The 23,502-nt window shown below is 43.9% G+C and overlaps 1 protein-coding gene across 3 annotated transcripts in view; it reads right to left on the reverse strand.

Annotated features, from left to right (window-relative positions):
• The window catches only part of cdk4 (cyclin-dependent kinase 4), a 51,433-nt gene extending 36,727 nt beyond the window's left edge, over positions 1–14,706 (reverse strand). For 2 of the 3 annotated variants that reach the window (XM_039746628.1, XM_039746629.1), the window contains exon 1: positions 14,581–14,705. The gene's annotated coding sequence lies outside the window, so the exon portion shown is untranslated. Of the gene's footprint in view, positions 1–13,457; positions 13,535–14,580 lie in introns of all 3 variants that reach the window. The other variant, XM_039746630.1, reaches the window with a different exon arrangement.
• Between the last annotated feature and the right edge of the window lie 8,796 nt (positions 14,707–23,502).

The raw sequence follows: 23,502 nt of genomic DNA on the forward strand, positions 1-23,502 counted from the left end.
ATGGACACAGTTTGCTGCTCGCGTTTTGACTCATTTTATATCTCATTATTGTTTGGCTGCTAATTAAGGAAAAACCGGTAAGGGGTCTGAGTCTTCAGGAACAAGTCAATTAAAATGAATTCAAAAGAAGTTAATTAGCAGTGAAAACAGGTCACTAATTCAGAAAAGGGTTAGAATGAAAGTCTTTAGCCACTGAGGCCCTCCAGGACCAGGGTTTGAGACCACTGGACTAAAGGGTATAGTAGAGGCATAAAGATTTCTGACCAAAATGTCAAGAGGTACTGTATGTCACAATTCATGTGAAAGAAACTTAAAGAAAACCAAGGTACTTAAGCCTTAAACATAAGTAGCATAGAAAGAAGCACTTGTGTGTGTGCATAATCAATGTGTTCCTTTAGGTGAACGCTGTTGCTTTGAATTTCACCAAATTTTTAAAATGAAGACATTTGATCTACAAACCTTTCCAAGTACAACTTACCTGGAACTATTTTGGAAATAATGAAATGAAGCTACACTTGCTCTTAGCCCCTCTGGTCCAAAAATCAGTGATCACTTGACTATCCATAAAGTGAAGGGGACAGGTGGGGTATCACTTAAGTGAATGTGTCAAGTCTTCTCAACAGCAATGAAACATTTGAAAACTGCAAGCAAGCAAGATAGTTATTCTCCACCACTCCATTGGAAACCTTCACAACAACCCCAAAAAAAGCTAGTGGTCTCATGTCTGGTGTAAATATGCACATTTATGAATTTTGTTGAAATCAATAAAGCTCTAGTGTTACAGCACTACAGTAACAGTACAATTTGATCATGTCCTAAATGATTCACATGTGTAAATAAAGATGTCAGAAAATGGCAAAGCAAAACTCAACTGTTACACACCATTTAATTGCACATCAGGATTTCTTTTGCTCTCACCTAATTAAGGAGTAGGAATGATGCGTGATGAAGTGGCATAGCTTCAAACAGTCTCATTAATTTGAATACGCACAATTGTGAAAATATGTTGCAAATTTCAACAGACCAACTCTAATCAATCTGATCACCTTTTTTGCGACCGGTTTTCAGGTAAATGTGACAACACAGGCTAGGTGTGCACATCTGAAAAGCTTTTGATGAGAACAGGCCGTTCAGTCCAACAAAGCCTGCCAATCCTATCCACCAAATGTATCAAAAAACCAGGGCTGTGGAGTCAATTTTGGGTACCTGGAGTCGGAGTCGGCAAAAAGTTAACCGACTCCGACTCCTCCTAAATTTAAATGGGAATTAAAAAAGTAAGTTGAAATGTCCCAATTCACAAACAGTCATAATAAACTACTTCTCTGCTGTAAGAATAAAGCCCAATGCATGCAGTGCATAATGTTACCACAAAACGAACATGTCAAGTAACCATGAAGCACGCTTTTCATTGACTGTATGCGTCACTTTATGGGATGTAATGCACAGGTAAGGTGCGGCACCGCTTTCCATTGTGTCGTGTTCCACTGTTACAGGGAACTGTGAACCTAGCCTAAAGCCCCCCATACATTTACAGATGCACTGCCGATTTTTCGGCCGTTCGACGAGTCATCACGCGTCAAACGCCTGAAATATCATCTGGTGTGTTCTCAGCTCCATCGGCTCCCTTTCGCTATGCGCTAGTGAAGGGGGACGAAGGAGCCGAGAACACTGATCTCCCTACCTGTCTCCAGCAGAGGCTCGTTCTGCTGATCAGCTGGCCGGTGAGTGACACAATGCACTAAACTTCCGGCTGGCTGACAGAGGAGACAGCCACTGCAGCAGACAGAGGCGTCACATTACTTTGGATGGGGGGCGGTGGTCAAGATTTTCGGCAAGCTGGATCTGTCCGTCCATGTGAACACCCGCAATCTGCGGCCGCCAATCAATTGTGTTTGTCTTTAATCTGGCATTATAGTAGAGTGTTGGCTTCCTAGCCAGTAGTTCTGTGGTGAAATGACATGCATGTTGCCTTCCTTTCCTTCAATGGATGTAGAAAATACATTAGCATAGTATATACATACAGAGGAGTCGGAGAGTCGGAAGATTTAGAAACTGAGGAGTCAGAGCATTTATCTACCCACTCCACAGCCCTGCAAAAAACATCAATTTTAAATTTATCAATGTCAATTAAAACTGTAGACACATGAAATAAGTGATCAAGTTCTCTGTATGAATAAAGACTTCCTAACATTTGTATGAAATTTACCTTAAGAAGTTTCCAGCTGTGTTTGTGTTCTTGTTGGAACTCATTTTAACTAATAGTTTTGACCCAGTGGACTAATTCACATCATAAATTTAAACACTTCATGTCACCTCTTAACGTCTGTCAGTGGTTAAGTGCTTAATTAAGAGCTGTAGTGTGCTGCCAGGGCACCTCCACGCCAGGAGGAACAGGGGAGCAAGCGTGGCCAGTACGTTACCTCCCCCAGGATGCTAGATGGCAGCAACCCCCCCTGGGTTGCAGCGGTGTATTGTACTCCCGCAGGGCTTCATGGGAGCTGGAGTTTGGTGCAGCCCTGTTAGGATCCGCAGGCACCACCAGAAATTAAACATTTATTTGTTTTATCAGTGTGCCTCCTGTGTCTGTCTGTGTCGGGCACATATATAGCACCTTTATCACACAGCATAAATTGAAAAGGTTCAGCTCCTTCAGTCTTTTCCTCACAACTCCAACCGGCAGCAGTTCACCTGCAATATGCCCAACTTAACCACTCAGGCAGTTCCTACGTTAAACCTACACAAGGACACAATCAAATTACCTTCATTTTACAGGGCATTTCAAAAAAGCTCAATTTTCTAATTCACTAAAGAAATACTCTACTCAAAAATGATATTTTACATGCTACCATGTACTTTGTAGAGTTGGATCAAAAAAAAAAAATATATAATCACGATATTTCACTGAACAAATTGTAACAGTCAAGTAGTCCGCTATCCATTTGTGGATCTGCCTCTCCCCCTCACTCAAGAATCCGATCTTCATTTAAAAAGCACTGCATTATGGGAATGTGTCATTTATACCGTGTTTTCTGGAAGTATCTACAACAACATTTATTTCTAACACACATTTTCATACAAATGTAGCTCAAAGTACTTTACAACAGGGGTCGCCAACTCCGGTCCTGGAGGACCACAATGGCTGCAGGTTTTCATTCTCACCCTTTTTTCTTAATTAGTGACCTGCTTTTGCTGCTAATTAACTTCTTTTGAACTAATTTTAATTGACTTGCTCTTGAAGATTCAGACCCCTTAATTGTTTTTCCTTAATTAGCAGCCAAACAATAATGAGATATAAAATGAGCCTAAACAAATGGTGTCCAAAGTACAATATCTGAAAATAAAGAAAGATGAAGGCCTCAGGAATGACGATATGCTCAGGTCCCCAGCAGGCTCTTAGAAAGAGATGAACAATTTCAGAAATGTCTGCTAATGCACCATGAGAGCAGCAACATGAATGGGTTTAACTGCAAGAACTGGCACCTCATTAAGCAGCTGGTTGGAGTGAAATTGTTTGGCGTTTGTGGCCCTGACTTAGTCGGTCTTCTGTTGGCTCCCTCACTTCACAATTCATTTCTGTTTGGGTGCCATTTAAGGAAAGTAATGAAGCAATTCAGAGGAACGATAAAGAAATTCAGGGGAACAAATCTTAAACAAGCAATTCAATTAAAATGAATTCACAAGAAGTTAATTAGCAGCACAAACAGGGCACTCAAAAAAAAGGGGGGGGGGGGAAGAAGGGGTGGGAATGAAAACCTGCAGCCAGAGTGGTCCTCCAGGACCGGACTTGGTGACTCCTGCTTTACAGAATGAAGAGAGAGAGAGAGAGAGAAAAAAAGACAAAATATAAAAATATTAGGCAATACCAATTAACACAGAATAAAAGTAAGGTCCGACCATGCTGTCCTTACATGGATGTATTGAAGGTCAGAGGCCAACATGACCATCATCAAGTTCTTCCATGTGAAGCCTGAAAACCACGAGGACTGATTGAGATCATTTATGTAAGGTACACTGGGTGGAACCCCTGCAGATTGTTTTTTTCTCCAGCCAACTACAATGTAATAAAACACTGAAGTCTGAATGCCCAGTTCCACAGAACAATCCGATTGGTCACTTTGGCTTTGGTGACGTGCTTGAAAGAGGAAGTGAAAATCTGAGAAACACAAGGAGGAATAAAAGGTGTAGCAGGCAGGCTAAAAGTCACCATCAAATACAGAAATACAAAAACAAAAGGAGTCAAGCAAGGAGCCTCGAACTGAAAATCTGAGAAGCAGGCCTTTTGGGAATGTGCTCGAGAGAGGGAGCACAGATCAAGAAAGGCTCTCCTATATTTGTACGGCAACAGACAGCAAATTTGTACTTTTTTTTTTTAACCTATTTTTGATAGGCATCAGGGCTAGTTAATATTTTAAATAAATGCATGGATCCAGTCCCAAGCCCAGATAAACTGAAAGCCTTTATTGTCAATGTAAAATAATTACAGCAAAATTACGAGCGCCTCTCCAACTGGATACACAAAACAAATAGGAAAAAAATAGTTAAAAAGGAGATAAAATAATGGAACCGGTAGTAATACAGTAAAATACCATTATACTGGGGAGCAGCTGCACGACAGCAGATTGTTCAGATCAAGAATTGGATTAATCCAGAGCATCTTTTAGGTACACATTTTATTGATTATGCTGTATACCTACAACAGAAAAAAACAATCCAACTCATACCTATGCAGTGTGCCGTTAAACTGATAAATCTGGAAAGAAAATCCAAAAAGAAACATGCAAGATGTTGGATTGTGTCTTTTGCCATCTTTTTAGATTTACCACACAAAAGGACTCATTTTGAGATTATATACTGTTTTGGCATCAATTGGCAGTATTATTATTAGTTATTCTTATTATTGTTCAGTTCAAATTTTTATTTATCATTCACATTATTATTTATATAATATTATACATTTGAGATTTATTACAAGTGCAATTTCTCATGCCAAGAAAATCTATGCTTTTTACATGTTTTTTTATTTTTTGGAATAAAATGCAACACTAAGGAGGTTAATGATGCTTGTAGGTCTGGTGAGATAGTGAGAACAGGCAATCTCTTCCAGGGTAAAAATTATATTGTGGCAGACGGCCAGGACGCCCCTTCTCTCTATATTCAGGGGGAGCAGCCCTGGACGGTGCAATACTTCACCCTGGAGGCTAGATGGCCACCCCCCTGGGGTTGGAGCGGTGCCTCAGTTTTCAGCAGGGCTCCATGGGAATTGGAGTTGGGTGCAGCCGTGTTGGGTCCCGCAAGCGCCACCAGGGGGTGCTGCAGCTGGAACTCCTGAGCCCTTATGGGCAGTGTTTTCACCACACCCGGAACTCAGCAATAAAAGGGGCCAGCAGCCACCACTCCAGGAGCCAGAGTTGGGAGGAGGAGGAGGACGAGGTTGCCTGAGAGGAATGATGGAGGAAGAAAAAAAAAAAAAAAAAGTACTTTGCTGTGTGTTTAATTTGGTGTTTGTGCAGTTGGGACTGAGTTGTGCATGTGGAGATTACGGGGAAGATGTGCCCCACAGGTGAAGAAAAATAAGTTTATTTTACACATGCCCCCTGTGTCCATCTGTGTTGGGTCAGGCACCCATATAGTGCCTTTGTTACAATATTTTGAATTATATATATATATATATATATATATATATATATATATATATATATATATATATATATAAAAAGTTGGGACACTATACAAATCGTGAATAAAAACTGAATGCAATGATGTGGAGGTGCCAACTTCTAATATTTTATTCAGAATAGAACATAAATCACAGAACAAAAGTTTAAACTGAGAAAATGTATCATTTTAAGGGAAAAATATGTTGATTCAGAATTTCATGGTGTCAACAAATCCCAAAAAAGTTGGGACAAGGCCATTTTCACCACTGTGTGGCATCTCCCCTTCTTACAACACTCAGGACGTCTGGGGACCGAGGAGACCAGTTTCTCAAGTTTAGAAATAGGAATGCTCTCCCATTCTTGTCTAATACAGGCCTCTAACTTGTTCAATCGTCTTGGGCCTTCTTTGTCGCACCTTCCTCTTTATGATGAGCCAAATGTTCTCTATAGGTGAAAGATCTGGACTGCAGACTGGCCATTTCAGTACCCGGATCCTTCTCCTAGACAGCCATGATGTTGTGATTGATGCAGAATGTGGTCTGGCATTATCTTGTTGAAAAATGCAGGGTCTTCCCTGAAAGAGATGACGTCTGGATGGGAGCATATGTTGTTCTAGAACCTGAATATATTTTTCTGCATTGATGGTGCCTTTCCAGACATGCAAGCTGCCCATGCCACACGCACTCATGCAACCCCATACCATCAGAGATGCAGGCTTCTGAACTGAGCGTTGATAACAACTTGGGTTGTCCTTGTCCTCTTTGGTCCGGATGACATGGCGTCCCAGATTTCCAAAAAACTTCGAATCGTGACTCGTCTGACCACAGAACAGTCTTCCATTTTGCCACACTCCATTTTAAATGATCCCTGGCCCAGTGACAACGCCTGAGCTTGTGGATCTTGCTTAGAAATGGCTTCTTCTTTGCACTGTAGAGTTTCAGCTGGCAACGGCGGATGGCACGGTGGATTGTGTTCACTGACAATGGTTTCTGGAAGTATTCCTGAGCCCATTCTGTGATTTCCTTTACAGTAGCATTCCTGTTTGTGGTGCAGTGTCATTTAAGGGTCCGGAGATCACGGGCATCCAGTATGGTTTTACGGCCTTGACCCTTACGCACAGAGATTGTTCCAGATTCTCTGAATCTTCGGATGATGTTATGCACAGTTGATGATGATAGATGCAAAGTCTTTGCAATTTTTCGCTGGGTAACACCTTTCTGATATTGCTCCACTATCTTTCTGCGCAACATTGTGGGAATTGGTGATCCTCTACCCATCTTGGCTTCTGAGAGACACTGCCACTCTGAGAAGCTCTTTTTATACCCAATCATGTTGCCAATTGACCTAATTACTGTTGATTGGTCTTCCAGCTCTTCGTTATGCTCAAATTTACTTTTTCCAGCCTCTTATTGCTACTTGTCCCAACTTTTTGGGGATTTGTTGACACCGTGAAATTTTGAATCAACATATTTTTCCTTTAAAATGATACATTTACTCGGATTAAACGTTTGATCTGTCATCTACGTTCCATTACAAATAAAATATTGACATTTGCCATCTCCACATCATTGCATTCAGTTTTTATTCACAATTTGTTTAGTGTCCCAACTTTTTTGGAATCCGGTTTGTATATGAACCAGAATCGCCCAATCACATAATAAAATCGGTATTGGTCTTAAAAAACCTGATCAGAGCATACCTAGGATAAACCTTACACTTCAAAAAATGCCCAGAGATCTTTAATGACAACAGAGATTCAAGACTTCGGTTTTACATCCCATCCAAAGCACAGTGCCCATGTCATTGGGATTCACAAACAGACCACCGAGTAAGCGCCCTCAGCTAGCCTCACCAATACCTGTTCCATCACTAACCCATGCTTTTCTTAGATGATCTCCCATCCAAGTACTGGTCAGGCCCAAACATGCTTTGCTTCAGGTGGATTACCTATTCTGAAAGCAGGATGGCTGCTGGCACTATTTTAAAATAAAATGCATGCATTTTTCATGTTTAAGCTATGCTTGAGTCCCAATTTGGGATCCTGAGATGGTTCAGCATGTGGTGGGGGTGGCAATACGCCTATCAGTGCATGCTCCCAACCTAAGCATACAAAATGTATAACGGACAAGTGAATTATGCAAAATGAACATGAAAATTTTTTTCATGGGCATTTTCTCCCGCATTGTTTGCCATTGTCCAGTGCTGGCCACAATTGGCTTCTGTTCTACTATAATTTCTGTCATTTACCTTCTCCTCAAAAACATAACATTAAAACTTGTCTCAGCCACCACTACAAAACATGGCATAACAGAGTATTCCTTTAAAAAACATGGTAGCATTTCGGAATCTCTGAAATTGCAGCCTGACAGTGCAAACACTGGGCTACTAATAAACTTCTGAAGAAAATCATGTTGTGCAAGCGTAGCAGGAAGACTGGTTCAGCAAGCTTATAAAATTTCAGAAACAGCCTGCTGGCCAGTTATACCTGGAATTTTAAACACAGTAAAAAGGAAGATTAGTGCCCATACATATCAAGCACCTTAGAATTGCACTAAAAGTCTGACTAGGATAAGAATTTGTCCTACTTCAGAGGAGAATATGAGACGTTGTTACAAAGCATTCTACTCGTCCATGTCTGAGAATGAATGACATCATGATTTTACACAACCCCTTGCTACAGATTTGGCCCTTATGTTTTGTAGTTTTCAGATACTGATGCTACATCTTCACCAGAAAGGTAATAATAATAAATATTCAAAGTAGGAAGATGAGAAAAGGAAGAAGATGACAGGATATTGTGTTAAGCTGCTTCTAACTGTTGCCAGTTCACAAAACCATTAAGAATACTAGTGTAAAGAGCACCACGGTGGGCAAACCCAAGACACACAGTGAATGAGAGTAAGCCCCGATAAAAGACATTTATTCCACGATAAATGATGCACAGCTGTACTTTCAGAAAAGGAAATGCCTTGTAAAGTAAGAGTTACTGAAATCGGCTGCGGCTCCAAGTCGTATGTACCCTTCCACAGTTGCCGATCAGCTTTCAGTGCTGTATGCCATGTCCATCTCCGCGATTCCCTCCTTATATTGTACGAGGCTGTATTTTGTATTTTCTGTCCTCCCTGGCCATCAGACCTTGCTTTTATTATATGTTAATTAGTATTGCCTAATTTTTTATACTTTGTCTTTCTTCTTTCTTCATCCTGTAAAGCACTTTGAGCTACATCATCTGTATGAAAATGTGCTCTAGAAATAAATGTTGTAGTATTCATCTACCCCTCACCTTCTTAGGTTTATAAAGTGCAATGTGAATATTTCAAGGGTTTGTGTAACGCAGAGTTCAGTCTACGTTGGTAACATTTTGCTCCTCAACACCCATGCAGATCCACCCATCTTTAGAGCAGCGATCCCAAACTCCAGTCCTAGAGGGCCGCAGTTGCTGCAGCTTTTCATTCTAACCCTATTCTCAATTAGTGACCTGTTTTTTGCTGCTAATTAACGTGTTTGGAATTAATTTTAATTGACTTGCTCTTTAAGACTCAGACCCAGCAACTGTTTCTTTTTCCTTACTTAGCAGCCAAACAATAATGATACACAAAATGAGCCAAAACATGAGCAGCAAACTGTGACCATCATACAGTATCTGAAAATAAAAAAGGTGGAGGTCTCAGGAATGTTGATCTTCTCAGGACCCCCAAAACATTTCAAAAGTGCTCTTTAGAAAAGTAAAGAAAAAAAAAATCAATTTTGAAAATGTGTGCTATTGCGCAACAAGAGCAGCAACAAGCCATGGAATTAAAGAACGGGTTTAACTAACAACAAGACTCGGCGCCCAATTAAGCAGCTGGTTGGAATGAAATTGTTTGGAGTTTGAGGCCCTGACATAGCTGGTCTTCTGTTGGCTCACTCACTTCGCATTTCATTCCTGTTTAAAGAAAGAAATGAAGCAATTCAAAGGAACGATGAAGAAATTCCGGGGAACAAATCTTAAAAAAAAAACACAAGTTAATTAGCAGCAAAAGATGGTCACCAATTAAGAAAATGGTTATAATGAAAAACTGCCGCTACTGCGGCCTTCCAGAACTGAGACCACTGCTTTAGAGTAATATGCCGAACAAATTTTATATCCATGGCCACCCGAGTACTGTCAATACGAGATCACTTGCAATTCCCATACGTGTGCTCATCCACACTTGGGGCAACGATCTTTATGTGCATGCCAAATTGCACCTTGCTCCAACATTACCACACATGGAATGGTGTGAAAATGAATACATCTGCATATCACCTCTTGCATCGTAAGGCCCTTCAGAGTTTAGTGGAAAATTTGAGAAATGACCCGATTGTGAGAGACCCAGATCATCACTACAGCAAAAGTGCATTTTCCTTGCGGCCAAAAAAGTAACGCTATCAACATTTTTCATTTCAGGTAAAATAGCAATGCTTCTTTGTGTAGATGAAGCGATTATGTAACGTATGCAAGACTAGTTACAAACACTATTCCATCTCCGTCAAACTGATATGAGTGGGTTCATTGTTATAAAGTGTTTCCAAAACATTCAGCCTTTCCTGGGGAAGTGCATGCCAATATCTGCCGAATGCCATTTTCTGATACCTGCTAGCAAGTTAGGACAGCTCACAAGCTCCGATTAAGCTAGGGGTTCTTTCCTAAATTAGGAAAACTGATAAAAATGCGTTTACTACTACTCCCAAGAGTAGGGCCAAATTTGCACCACTCAGAATTTTTGAACTAGTTAGGACCATTTTTCCTACCATAAGACACTTGATAAACATGGGTACAAAACAAATTTTCATCCCACAGAACTATGGTAAGCACTACAAGGAACAATCTTGTCTCGTTTTCTCTTCATTCTGTACACCTCAGACTAAAAAATAACAGCAGATCATATCACTTGCAGAAATTCTCAAGACAATTCTGCAATTATGGGGTGTACTGATAAGAGGAATGAAAGTATAAAAGTCAGGTGGAAAAAAAGAATCATCTGGAACTTCAGCAAAAATTAAGGAACTGATTAACAACCTTCGCTGCACCAAAGAGCCTCTATGACTGGTCATTATTCAGGGAGAGGATGTGGTGACCTGCTAGAAGTACTTGGGGTTCCATGTCAGTGAAAAGTTGGACTGCAGTCATAACACAGAAAAGCTATTTAACAGGGCGGATGTCAACTTTTGTCGAAATTCAGGGGTAGAGGACGGTAATCGGCTTTAAACTGTGACAAAACTTGCCGTTGTGTTAGCTCAACTCTCTTTAAAGTTAGCTTTGTTGATTTGACCGAGATTTCTTGCTCGTGCGCGAGTAGCAAAGAGCAAACAACCCCTCACATGGCATTGACATCTGACCAGAGACCAAAGTGAATGCGCAAAGCAAAATACTCTTTGGATGACGTTTTGTGTGTCGTATCACTGAGTCAGACTCCGAGTTGTTGGATTTTGATGCAAGTGATCTGGAGATCGAAAATGAAAGTGAAGGGATCAGCATCAGCTGATCGTGGTGCTGAACATGTCCATATAGCTAATGCGCCTACGCCAACGTTCAGCCGGGAGGACCGCCTCTTACACTGAAAAGCCATATTATATCCCACTGTGACCACTACTGCTGCGCGAAGACAGTTAAGCAGCTGGCCCAACACATATTCCTGCTGGTCATTGAGGTGCTGGCAGAGTTGCCGACCCCAGCCGCGACATGCAGCAAAAAATGTTTTATATGGATTTCCGTGTGAAACTATTTCTTTGTGTGCTTTTCAGAAAACTGGAAAAAATATTCAGCCCTCAAAGAGTTAAGGGCAAAGCATGCTCCATTTTTTTTTTTTTTTTTTAAAAAAGAGACTGCATTCCTTTAATGTGGGTAGCAAAATATTTCACATCTTCTGATAGCCAGTGCAATTTTTCTACCCTTGTGGTGTGCTGTCCTGGCAACATCATTTCAACAGAGGCCCACCGAATCAACAAGCAAATTAAAAGGGCATGCTATGGGACACACTCTAGACGCCCTGGAGGTTGCAGCAAAGGAGGTAATTAAAACAGGTCTGAGTGCCATTATGAATAATGCTACACATCTTGTCTCTGCCACACTAACACGGAGGACTTTCACACAACAGATTATTCAGCAGAAGTGTGCCAAGAAAAACTACGAAGGCAGGGGTTCCCAAACTTTTGGACGTCAAGTACCACCTGAGGTTAAGTGAGTTGCGTACCACCCACACCTTGTTGAAAGGGAGGGAGAGCTGTAGGGGGGTAATGTTCGGGTCTAAACCTCCCCGAAATCTGAATAAAAGTTAAAGAATTGGAAGAAATTATGCATAAAATTAATGAAAAAATGTGTGCATGTGCATAAATTGGTAAATTCCGGCCCGAAACTAAATCCTGCCTTCGGCCTGTATGTGACGCAGTTACCGAAGACGAAATGGTATCGGCTTTGTGCTTAGATCTAGTGACTACGATGTGATACAGTGGCAGTGCACGTATAACAACAAACGCGAGCGGTTTCTGTGAGGCAGAGTTACCGAAGACTAAATAGTGTCGGCATTGTGCTTTCATCTAGTGACCAAAAGCTCAAACAGTGAAGAAGTTGACTTCCGCAAAACGGAATTATGGTAGCGTTAAACGAACTAAATACTGATTCGAATAATAGGTTTTATTTATTCAAATGATGAAAATTCACACCACACTAAATTTGGGAATCCATGTATTATTGTATTTAAACAGCTTCATTGGTTTTTGCTCACAACAGGCTTGTCATAAAGGGTTTTACACAGATAAATTAAAATTTTAGGGGCCGCAATGCGTACCACCTGAAAAGGCCCGGGAACCACCATACTAAGGGTTCCTTTATACCAAAAAGTAACACGCCCGTATAGCACCCCACTGGGACTGCCAATTCAGAAGTTTCTCTTTTGAATGTTCTTCCCTTTAAGTGAGCAGGGCTGAGAAGTTGGAAGCAATTATTGGGTTACTGCAGTCCGTAAAAATGTACCGACTCCGACTAAATGTAAATTGTCATATAATGTGTTAATTTTTCATTTCACATATACTGACTTGATTAAACTATTCTCTAGACTTTGCATAAAAATATGGCTTCATTTTTTCAAGTTTAGTCTTATGTTTAATGTAATTAATTCAGTGTGTGTGAGCACTACAGCCTTTGAACCCAAACGTCAACAAGTTCAAGTGCTAAAAAAGCAGCCTGATGAGTCACACCGGAAGTAACACAATGCCTTGTATGTTGTATGTTGAGTGCTTTCAATCAACATAGTAAATACAACGAGTTTAATTACAAACTGAGAAGTTGAAGGTAACAGATACTGAGGAATCGAAGTTGGAGATGAAGATTTTATGTGCAACTCTACAGCCCCGTTAGTCGTTCTGATGTGTGTTTAGACCAGGATCTCAAACTCCAGTCCTGGAGGGCCACAGTTGCTGCAGCTTTCCATTCTAACCGTTTTCTTAATTAGTGACCTCAGTTTGCAGCTAAGGAAGTTCTTTTGAATTCATTTTGATTGACATTGCGCTTGAAGAGTCAGACTCCTTGTTTCTTTTTCCTTAATTAGCTGCCAAGCAATAATGAGAAATAAACAAAAACATGACCAGCAACCTGTGACCATCGCACAATATCTGAAAATAAAAAGGGTGGAGGTCTCAGGAATGTTGATTTGCTGAGGTCCCCAAAACATTTTAACAGTGCTCTTAGAAAAGAAAAAAAAAAACAATTTTAAAAATGTGTGCTATAGAAACAAGCCATGGAAATAAAGAATGGGTTTAATTAACAACAAGACTCCGCACCTAATTGGAATGAAATTGCTTGGAGTTTGAGGACCAGAACTTGTCTTCTGTTGGCTCACTCACTTCACATTTCATTTCTGTTTAAAGGAAAGAAATGAAGTAATTCAGAGGAACGATGAAGAATTTCCGAGAAACAAATCTTAAAAAAAAAAATTCAAATAAAATTAATTCAAAAGAAGTTCATTAGCATCAAAAACAGGTCACTAATTCAGAATAGAGTTAGAATGAAAACCAGCAGCCACAGGGGCAGTCCAGAATTGGAGTTGGGGACCGTTGGTTTAGATCATAGTGTGCGTCTATTTATATTTAAAGAGCCTCTGTAATTGGTCAAAGTACCCTCTGGGGACAAATAAAGAGGTGTACTACAGACAATCCCAGAATCCACTTTTCTCGAATAAGAATAGAAATTGGTTGGGGCAGGGAATAAAATGTGCAGTTAGGGGAGTATGAAAAAGCTGATAAAAGCTCCGCAGAAGTTAAAGCCAGACAAACTCAAGGCCCTCGGGGAAACTAGTAAAAAAAATGCCGAGGGACGCCATCCCTGAGCTTACATAAATCGCGTTAAAAGCACACTGGGAAGTGAACTCGAGAGTCTGGAAACGGCAATGCTGGGCGTAAATACGGAGCGAAGTCTGCTAAAAAGTCACACAACGAAAATCCCCGAATCTACTGGACAAGAACAAACGACACGAGGAGCGCATCCTGTCCGAGCTGGGAGGCGTGGAAGGGGAGCCTGGGCGCAGTCCAGCGGAGGCACACGAGACGCGAAGAACCAGGGGGGCTCTGGATGGAAGTTGCAGAGGGGGGCCTCGGCTCGGCCTATCCTAAATCCCCCCTTCCCCAGCTCCCTGCTACTCTTTGTTTGTAGCCGCCGGGACCCTCGAGTGCTCGCCTTGGCCCACCTCGCACTTCCACTTGTTTTTCTTTTCTTTTCTTTCCTCCCCTCCCCCTCGGGCCCAGGCGGGGTAGTTGAGGTCTGCACATGGTGCCGTTCGCGCCTTTCCTCGCTATCCACTTCGGGGATACACCAAACGCGGCTACCGCTGTTGCTTCAAAGCTCATTTTCCTGGCCAATCTTGCTCATTGTCCCCAATCATTTCCCTACTCTCATTTTGTTACTTACCCGCCGGTGCTCACCGCGAGGCGAACATCTTCACGAGCCTTGGTGACATCCAGCCGAAACGCGCGCTTGCTGCGGCCCATGCACAGACTCTTCATTCACCGATTCCATTCATCGTTCCTTACACCCGGCAGCCAATCAAAGTCGCGAACAGTTAGCCCGCCCAAAATATGGGCGTGGCTCGAGTGCGGCCGCACGCGCCAGAGTCGACGTCTTCTCCCATGTACCTCTGCGCTAGTAGCTCCCGCCTGCAGCCTCTCGATTGGAGACCAAGCTCTGTTGCTAGGCAGGTCCCCGGCTGCGTGCGGTGGCCTCGCCTCGTTTCCTTCCGCATTGTTGTCTTGTCAGCTGTTCGAAAACGAGGGCGGCGGGTGGACAGACGGACGGCTGGGTAAAAGTAGAACGTCCGAACCCCCATTCCCCCGCCTCCGTCACAGTTGTTCACATCGGTATGTGGGCGCTGACCGAGTTACAATTGTGAGAGGAGGATCGGACGTTATGCCACCTTTTTCAGGGCCCTTGTTAGCCTCAGACTGGAGACATCTTGGCATCGGCGAGACATTTGACAGCCAGCGGTCAACTGACTGCCTGTGTGTGGGAAGCCTGTCATAATGTTGAAGGCAGGGATGGCGTAAGTGTTAAAGAATGCATAAAAACAAGAGACCGGATGAAGCCATCTTATTGGGTAAAATAAAAACGACAGTTTCTACCAGATTCTTGGCGAGGGTCCCAGTAGCCTCAGTGGCACTTACGTGTTTCTTACACGGATGTCTGAGAACATCAGGGCTGAGGTTCCTGCTGCACCAATTACATAAGAAATCTGACAAACAAGAAGAGACCATTCCGTCCATTTGTCACTCATTTGTTTACCTACTAGCTAAGCTGTCCCCATATCTGACCCAGACATTTCTTAAGGGCTGTCACTGTGTCTGCTTCAACTCCGTCTTTCAGTAGTTTGTTCCAGATTCCCACAACTATTTTCATAAATAGCTGCTTTCTGGCTTCAGTCCTAAAACTTTGAAGGATTTCTGCTTGAAGTATCTAGAAGATGCCTTGAAACAGCTTAGCTATTAGTTAAACAAACAAGCCTGATGGATTGAATAGTCTCCTTTCATTAGTCAAATTTCTTTTGTTTTTATGATCTAACTCCATGACTCAATAGTGTGTTCCAGAATTCCACAGCTGTTTGATTAAAGAAGTGCTTCCTGGCTTCAGTCCTAAATGTACTTTCCCTTAATTTCCGACAGGTCTCTTTTAGTACGTGGTTCACCGTTGAGCTGAAAGAATTCTGCTGGATCTTATTCATCAGTGCCTTTGAGGATGTGGAAGACCTGGATAAGGTCCTCATGCATGGTCTCCGTTGCTGGAATCCAAACAGGTTTAATTCTCTTTGAATTTGTCAGATTACGACATTTCCTGGGATGCACTTGGTTGCTTTTCACTGCCCTTCTTCAAGTGCTGCTATGTCTTTCTTCTAGCTTGGTCACCAGAATACTCCGGATGTGGTATCACTACTGCATTATATAGTCTGAGCGTTCTTCTTCTTCTTTCGGCTGCTGCCGTTAGGGGTCGCCACAGCGGGTCATCTTCTTCAATATCTTTCTGTCCTCATCATCTTGCTCTGTTACACCCATCACCTGCATGTCCTCTCTCACCACATCCATAAACCTTCTCTTAGGCTTTCCTCTTTTTCTGTTGCCTGGCAGCTCTACCCTTAGCATCCTTCTCCCAATATTCCCAGCATCTCTCCTCTGCACATGTCCAAACCAGTGCAATCTCGCCTCTCTGACTTTGTCTCCCAACCGTCCCACCAGAGCTGACCCTCTAATGTCCTCATTTCTAATTCTATCCATCCTCGTCACACCCAATGCAAATCTTAGCATCTTTAACTCTGCCACCTCCAGCTCTGTCTCCTGTGCCACCGTCTCCAGCCCATATAACATGGCTGGTCTCACTACCATCCTGTAGACCTTCCCTTTGACTCTTGCTGATACCCGTCTGTCACAAATCACTCCTGACACTCTTCTCCACCCACTCCATCCTGCCTGCACTCTCTTCTTCACTTCTCTTCCTCAATCCCTGTTACTCTGTACTGTTGATCCCAAGTATCTCATCCACCTTTGCCAGCTCTACTCCTTGCATCCTCACCATTCCATTGACCTCCCTCTCATTCACACACATGTATTCTGTCTTGGTGGTCCCACTGACCTTCATTCCTCTACTCTCTACAGCATATCTCCACCTCTCCAGGGTCTCCTCAACCTGCTCCCTACTCTCGCTACAGATCACAAAGTGTCATCAGCAAACATCACAGTCCACGGGGACTCCTGTCTAATCTCATCTGTCAACCTGTCCATCACCACTGCAAATAAGAAAAGGCTCCGATCCGATCCCTGATGTAATCCCACCTCCCTCACTCCCACCACAGACCTCACCACTGTCACACGTCCCTTGTACATATCCTGTACAACTCTTACGTACTTCTCTGCTACTCCCAACTTCCTCATACAATTCCACAGCTCCTCTCGATGCCCTCTGTCATATGCTTTCTCCAGGTCCACAAAGACACAATGCAACTTCTTCTGGCCTTCTCTTTACTTCTCCATCAACATCCTCAGAGCAGACATCACACCTGTGGTGCTCTTTCTTGGCATGAAACCATCCTGCTGCTCACTAATCATCACCTCACTTCTTAACCGAGCTTCCACTACTCTTTCCCATAACTTCATGCAATGGCTCATCAATTTTATTATATAGTCTGAGTGTAATATACCTTAATTCATATTTAGTGTTTTTTTATGACGTTGCCTGACATTTAATTTGCTTTTTTAATCACTTCTGTGCACTGCTAAGATGGTGAAAATGTTGTGTCCACATTCACCCCTAAATCCTTCTCAGAGGTTGCTTCCTTTACAACAGTGTGTCCCATCTTCCTGAATTTCCTTGAGGGGATGAATAAATCTATCTATCTATCTATCACTTATAATTTCTGTTACTTTTCCCTATGTGTAGCACTTTGCACTTTTCTTAAACTGCACTTTCCTCCATTTTGGATACTTGTCGAACCTTTTTGGATCGTTTTTGCTGCCCCCTCAGTGTCTGCCATTCCTCCAATTTTCGTATCTGCTAGTTTCGCCAGTTTGGCAGTCAGTGGTATTACTATAAACCAGAAAAAGTAATTGAGGGTCTGAGGTAGGGTTGCACAGTATATTGGTATTGAAAAAGTACTGATAAAGGCCATTTTTAAAACCGTACAGTACACTGGTATTTCCTTAACTTCGGTACCAGAAGTAAGTCGTAGTTTTCATGCACCTTGCATTCAGTTGATCACAACTGCCGGAGATCTGCTCCACCTTCCCCACTCTCTGATGAAATATATGTGTATTACGTGTTGCTGTCTTCACCAAAACGCCCGCTCCTTGTATTGATTTGTGGAGGGTGGCGATGCTGGGAGGTGTGCACTTGCGTGGCGGAACAGGGAGGCTGCTTTGGGACGGGGCGATAACTCCTGTTATCCATTAGTTTTTTTTGGTACCATTTTGATTTCCAGTACGGAGTCCCAAAAAGTGCTATCAATTCCGAAGTCAGAATTTTAGTACCGATCTAACACTAGTCCAAGGACAGAGCCCAGATGGACTCCACTGATGATCTCACTCCATTTTCCTCTTACCTGCACTCTTTGTTTCATGCTGGTTCACCAATCTGATTTCCAGTTTTGTACGTTACCTCTGATGCCTGTAGTTTCTAGTTTCAGAATTAGTCAACAGTGTGGGACGACCGAATCAAAGAGGTTGGGAGCATTTGCAGATTACAATGCATTGCCGCAATTGCCACGTGTAGAAACCTCCAGATTGGGACCCAAATGCAGCTGTGCTGCGGGTGACACCCCAGCACCACACTGGAACACTGGAACACTGTGAGGTTTTTACGGTAGCTGGAGTGCCAATCCTGCCACTGGTTTTCCCTGCAACCTGGAGGACCTGCTTGAAGGCCTTGATGCATGTTAACGTCATACCCAGGATGAAGCAATTGCAGGTTGAGGGTCTTGCTCAAGGTTCCCAATGGAGTAGAGTCACTTCTGGCATTTATGGGATTCGAACCAGCAACCTTCCAATTGCTGCAACTATCTGCTGCTTCAGAGCCACCACTCCACCCCAATCAAAGTCAATTGTGACATGTGCTTTGTTTTTGTCAACTATTCCAGTCTAAAAGATTGGTTTGGCAAGATCTTCCAACCAGGAACCCATGCTGGCAGTTATTTAGTATATTATTATTTATATAGGTTCAGTTCTAACTCGTTACTTATTATAAACTGCACAAAAAAATTAAAGGACCACTTTGAAAACCCATCAAATCTCAATGCTGGGTATCTCTACTGCTATGGACTGATATGGTGATGTGTGAGGAACGAAAGGATGGAAATGAAAATGATCAACCGACAGAGGGACACCCCAAAAATCTATGACCAACCCACGCCTGACAACGTCCTAATGAGACGACAGATGGTGTCCTGGGAGATCTCCTCCTAGATCTGGACCAGGACATCACTGAGCTCCTGGACAGTCTGAGGCATCAGATGGGCCCAAACATGATGTCCTACCTAGAGGTGTTCTATTGGATCGAGGTCAGGTGAGTGAACGGTGGGGCGAGAGGGTAGTCAATGGTATCAATTCCTTCATCCTCTCGCCACACGAGGCCGGGCATTGTCGTACACCAGGAGGAATCAGTATACAATCTGACAGTGGGTCCAAGGATTTCATCCCGATACCTAATGGTAGTCAAGGTTCCCGCCGTTGACTAGCCTGTAGAGGTCTGTGCATCCTTCCACATATATGTCTCCCCAGACTGACCATCACTGACCCACCACCAAACTGGTCAAGCTGAACGATGTTACAGGCAGCATAACGTTCCCCACAGCTTCTCCACACCCTTTCAAGCCTGTCACATGTGCTCAGGGCGTACCTGCTCTCACCTGTGAAAAGCACAGGGCACCAGTGGTGGACATGCCAATTCTGGTATTCTATGGCAAATGCCAATTGAGCTCCATGGCGCCCACTAGAGGATGTCGGGCCCTCAGGCCACCCTCATGAAGTCTGTTTTTGATTGTTTGGTCAGAGACATTCACACAAGTGGCCTGCCTGCCTGCCTGCTGGAGGTCATTTTGTAGGCTCTGGCAGTGCTCTTCCTGTTCCTCGTTGCCCAAAGGAGCAGATAGCGGTGGGTCCAGCTGATGGGTTAAGAACCTTCCACGAGGAGCCCTGTCCAGCTCTCCTAGAGTAACCGCCTGTCTCCTGGAATCTCCTCCATGCCCTTGAGACTGTGCTGGGAAACACAGCAAACCTTCTGACAATGATGTGCCATCCTGGAGAAGTTGGACTACTTGTGCCAACTCTGTAGGGTCCAGGTATGGCCTCATGCTACCAGTAGTGACACTGACCATAGCCAAATGCAAAACGAGTGACAAAACAGATGAGGAGGGAAAAATGTCAGTGGCCTCCCTCCACCTGTTCAACTATTAAGCAGGTCAATAGCCCACAAGGGTCACTGACTTGATGCTACACTCTCATTCAAATATCTCCCCTTCATTTTTTTGTGCAGTATTGTTTCCATAGGGTGCAGATATAAGGGTTATAGCTCTGCGATTGACAGATCCATTTTGTCTCCTTCCATTTATGACTGGAATTACGTGTGCAACTTTCCAGTCCTCGGGTGTTTCTTCCTCTTCAAGATATGCCTTATTACGGGTTTTGAGGAGACGTCTGTCATTTCTTTCAATGCAAATTTGGTCCAGGGCTTTCACAATTCAAGTACACATTCAAAGGTGCCTTACACTGGACAACAAAGTCGTCCCTCCATCTTTCATCGCTTTTGATGAGAGCCTCCAATGAAAAGTTAAAAAGCTCTTTCACGGTGAGGGTGAGCTCATGGATTGCTGCCGTGAGCGTTAAGACCCTTTATTGACCACTGGCTGCTAGGCTCAATGGCAACACTTCTACCACTGTGTGTATTTCTTGTTATACTAAAACAAGCAGGGTGGCATGGTGGTGCAGTGGTAGCGCTGTTGCTGCCTCGCAGTTAGGAGACCTGGGTTCGCTTCCCAGGTCCTTCCTGTGTGGAGTTTGCATGTTCTCCCCGTGTCTGCGTGGGTTTCCTCCGACAGTCCAAAGACATGCAGGTTAGGTGCATTGGTGATTCTGAATTGTCCCTAGTGTGTGCTTGGTGTGTGTGTGTGTGTGTGTCCTGTGGTGGACTGGCATCCTGCCCAGGGTTTGTTCCTGCCTTGCGCCCAGTGTTGGCTGGGATTGGCTCCAGCAGACCCCGTGACCCTGTGTTAGGATATACCGGGTTGGAAAAATGACTGACTGACTAAAACAAGCTGGCCAGATTTACCAAGAGTTTATATGACCACAGGACCTGCACTGACTCTTGGGACACTCGTGGCACTAACATAACTCAGAGGTGCGACGTCACACCGCGATCCACAAGGGGGGAACAAGTTCAGTTTTCGCTCAGAGCTGGCACAAAGCACGTCTTAGTCTGAACTCTTGATCATCTCCTATAAACATTTGATATCACGATGGGTGGATGGGCCTGAAACATGCGCAATGGGGGAACTTCTCTCTCAGATGGCGACGTCCGTTTCACTTGACGCTTTCTCACACCGGCAGTGCTTGTATACTTCCGTAAATGTTCATTTTTACAGATCAGTCAAAGTCAGTGTCAGCCCACACCCTCGTAAATGTGACGACATCGAGATATCAGACCCACTCCTCTCTGAGCCACGCAGGGCCTGCAGTCATTCTGCCTGAAACTGGACAGCTGGGTCACTCGCACAGTTTGGCGGTGCCAACATTTCCACTGGCACCCCGTTGCTTTTTTAGGAAGATACGTTTCACCTTTCAGTCCATTATGCTCATTTGTTTAGCCTCCCTTTTGTCTCTCCTTAAATGTTAGTAATTAGTTAAATTTATATAGTGCTTCTTACCACTCTCACCTTGGAGTACTGCATCCTCCAACCATCCTTCTGCTGATACCAGCATAGGAGAGACATACTCACCCACAATTACAGCAGCCTAGGTGAGCAGAGAGCTGAGGAGACTTCGTGCCAGCAAAGCAGTGGGTCCAGATGGAGTATCGCCACAACTGCTGAAGGCCTGTGCGTTGGAACTGGGGAGTCCTCTACAGCCCATCTTCAACCTGAGCCTGGAACAGTGGAGAGTCCAGAGGCTTTGGAAAACATCTTGCATCACCCCAGTTCCAAAGGTATCACGTCCTGGTGAGCTGAATTATTGAAGTCACATGTGATGAAGACCATGGAGAGGCTGCTGCTTCACCACCTGAGGCCACAGGTCCGCCACGCCCTCGACCCTCTGCAGTTCACATACCAGGAGAAGGTGGGAGCGGAGGATGCCATCATCTATATGCTACACCGATCCCTCTCCCACTTAGACAGAGGCAGTGGTGCTGTAAGAATTATGTTTCTGGACTTCTCTAGCGCCTTCAACACCATCCAACCTCTGCTCCTCAGGGACAAGCTGACAGAGATGGCAGTAGATTCATACCTGGTGTCATGGATCATGGACTATCTTACAGACAGACCTCAGTATGTGCGTCTTGGGAACTGCAGGTCTGACATGGTGGTCAGCAGCACAGGACTGTACTTTCTCCGGTCCTGTTCAGCCAACATACATCAGACTTCCAATACAACTCGGAGTCCTGCCACGTGCACAAGTTCGCTGATGACACTGCTATGGTGGGCTGCATCAGGAGTGGGCAGGAGGGAGGAGTACAGGAAGCTAATCAAGGACTATGTTAAATGGTGCGACTCAAACCACATACAACTGAACACCAGCAAGACCAAGGAGCTGGTGGTGGATTTTAGGAGGACCAGGCCCCTCATGGACCCTGTGATCATCAGAGGTGACTGTGCAGAGGGTGCAGACCTATAAATACTGGGAGTGCAGCTGGATGACAAATTGGACTGGACTGCCAATACTGATGTTGATGTGCAAGAGAGGACAGAGCCGACTATACTTCATTAGAAGGCTGGCATCCTTCAACATCTGCAATAAGATGCTGCAGATGTTCTATCAGACGGTTGTGGTGAGCGCCCTCTTCTACGCGGTGGTGTGCAGCATAAAGAAGAGGGACGCCTCACGCCTGGACAAACTGGTGAGGAAGGCAGGCTCTATTGTAGGCACGGAGCTGGGCAGTTTGACATCCGTGGCAGAGCGACGGGCGCTGAGCAGACTCCTGTCAATCATGGAGAATCCACTGCATCCACTGAACAGGATCATCTCCAGACAGAGGAGCAGCGACAGACTGCTGTCACCATCCTGCTCCACTGACAGACTGAGGAGACCCAACACTATGCGACTCTTCAATTCCACCCGGGGGGAATAAATGCTAACATTATTCAAAGTTATTGTCTGCTTTTACATGCATTTTTATTACTATTTAATTTAATATTGTTTCTTTGTATCAGTATACTGCTGCTGGATTATGTGAATTTCCCCTTGGGATTAATAAAGTATCTATCTATCTATCTAGCGCAGTAAGGAGACCCGGGTTCGCTTCCTGTGTCCTCCCCATGTCTGCGTGGGTTTCCTCCCACAGTCCAAAGACATGCAGGTTAGATGCATTGGCGATCCTAAATTGTCCCTAGTGTGTGCTTGGTGTGTGTGTGTGTGCCCTGCGGTGGGCTGGCACCCTGCCTGGGGTTTGTTTCCTGCCTTGCGCCCTGTGTTGGCTGGGATTGGCTCCAGCAGACCCCCGTGACCCTGTAGATAGGATATAGCAGGTTGGATAATGAATGGATGGATAGCGCTTCTCTAATTCCATCCACGCACTTTGGGGAGCCACCACCTGGATGATGCGCCGGCAGCCATTTTTGCACTCACCGCACGTTAGCTATTAGGGGATGAA

Source organism: Polypterus senegalus, chromosome 3 (assembly GCF_016835505.1).
Source record: "Polypterus senegalus isolate Bchr_013 chromosome 3, ASM1683550v1, whole genome shotgun sequence".
Taxonomy (NCBI): Eukaryota; Metazoa; Chordata; class Cladistia; order Polypteriformes; family Polypteridae; genus Polypterus; species Polypterus senegalus.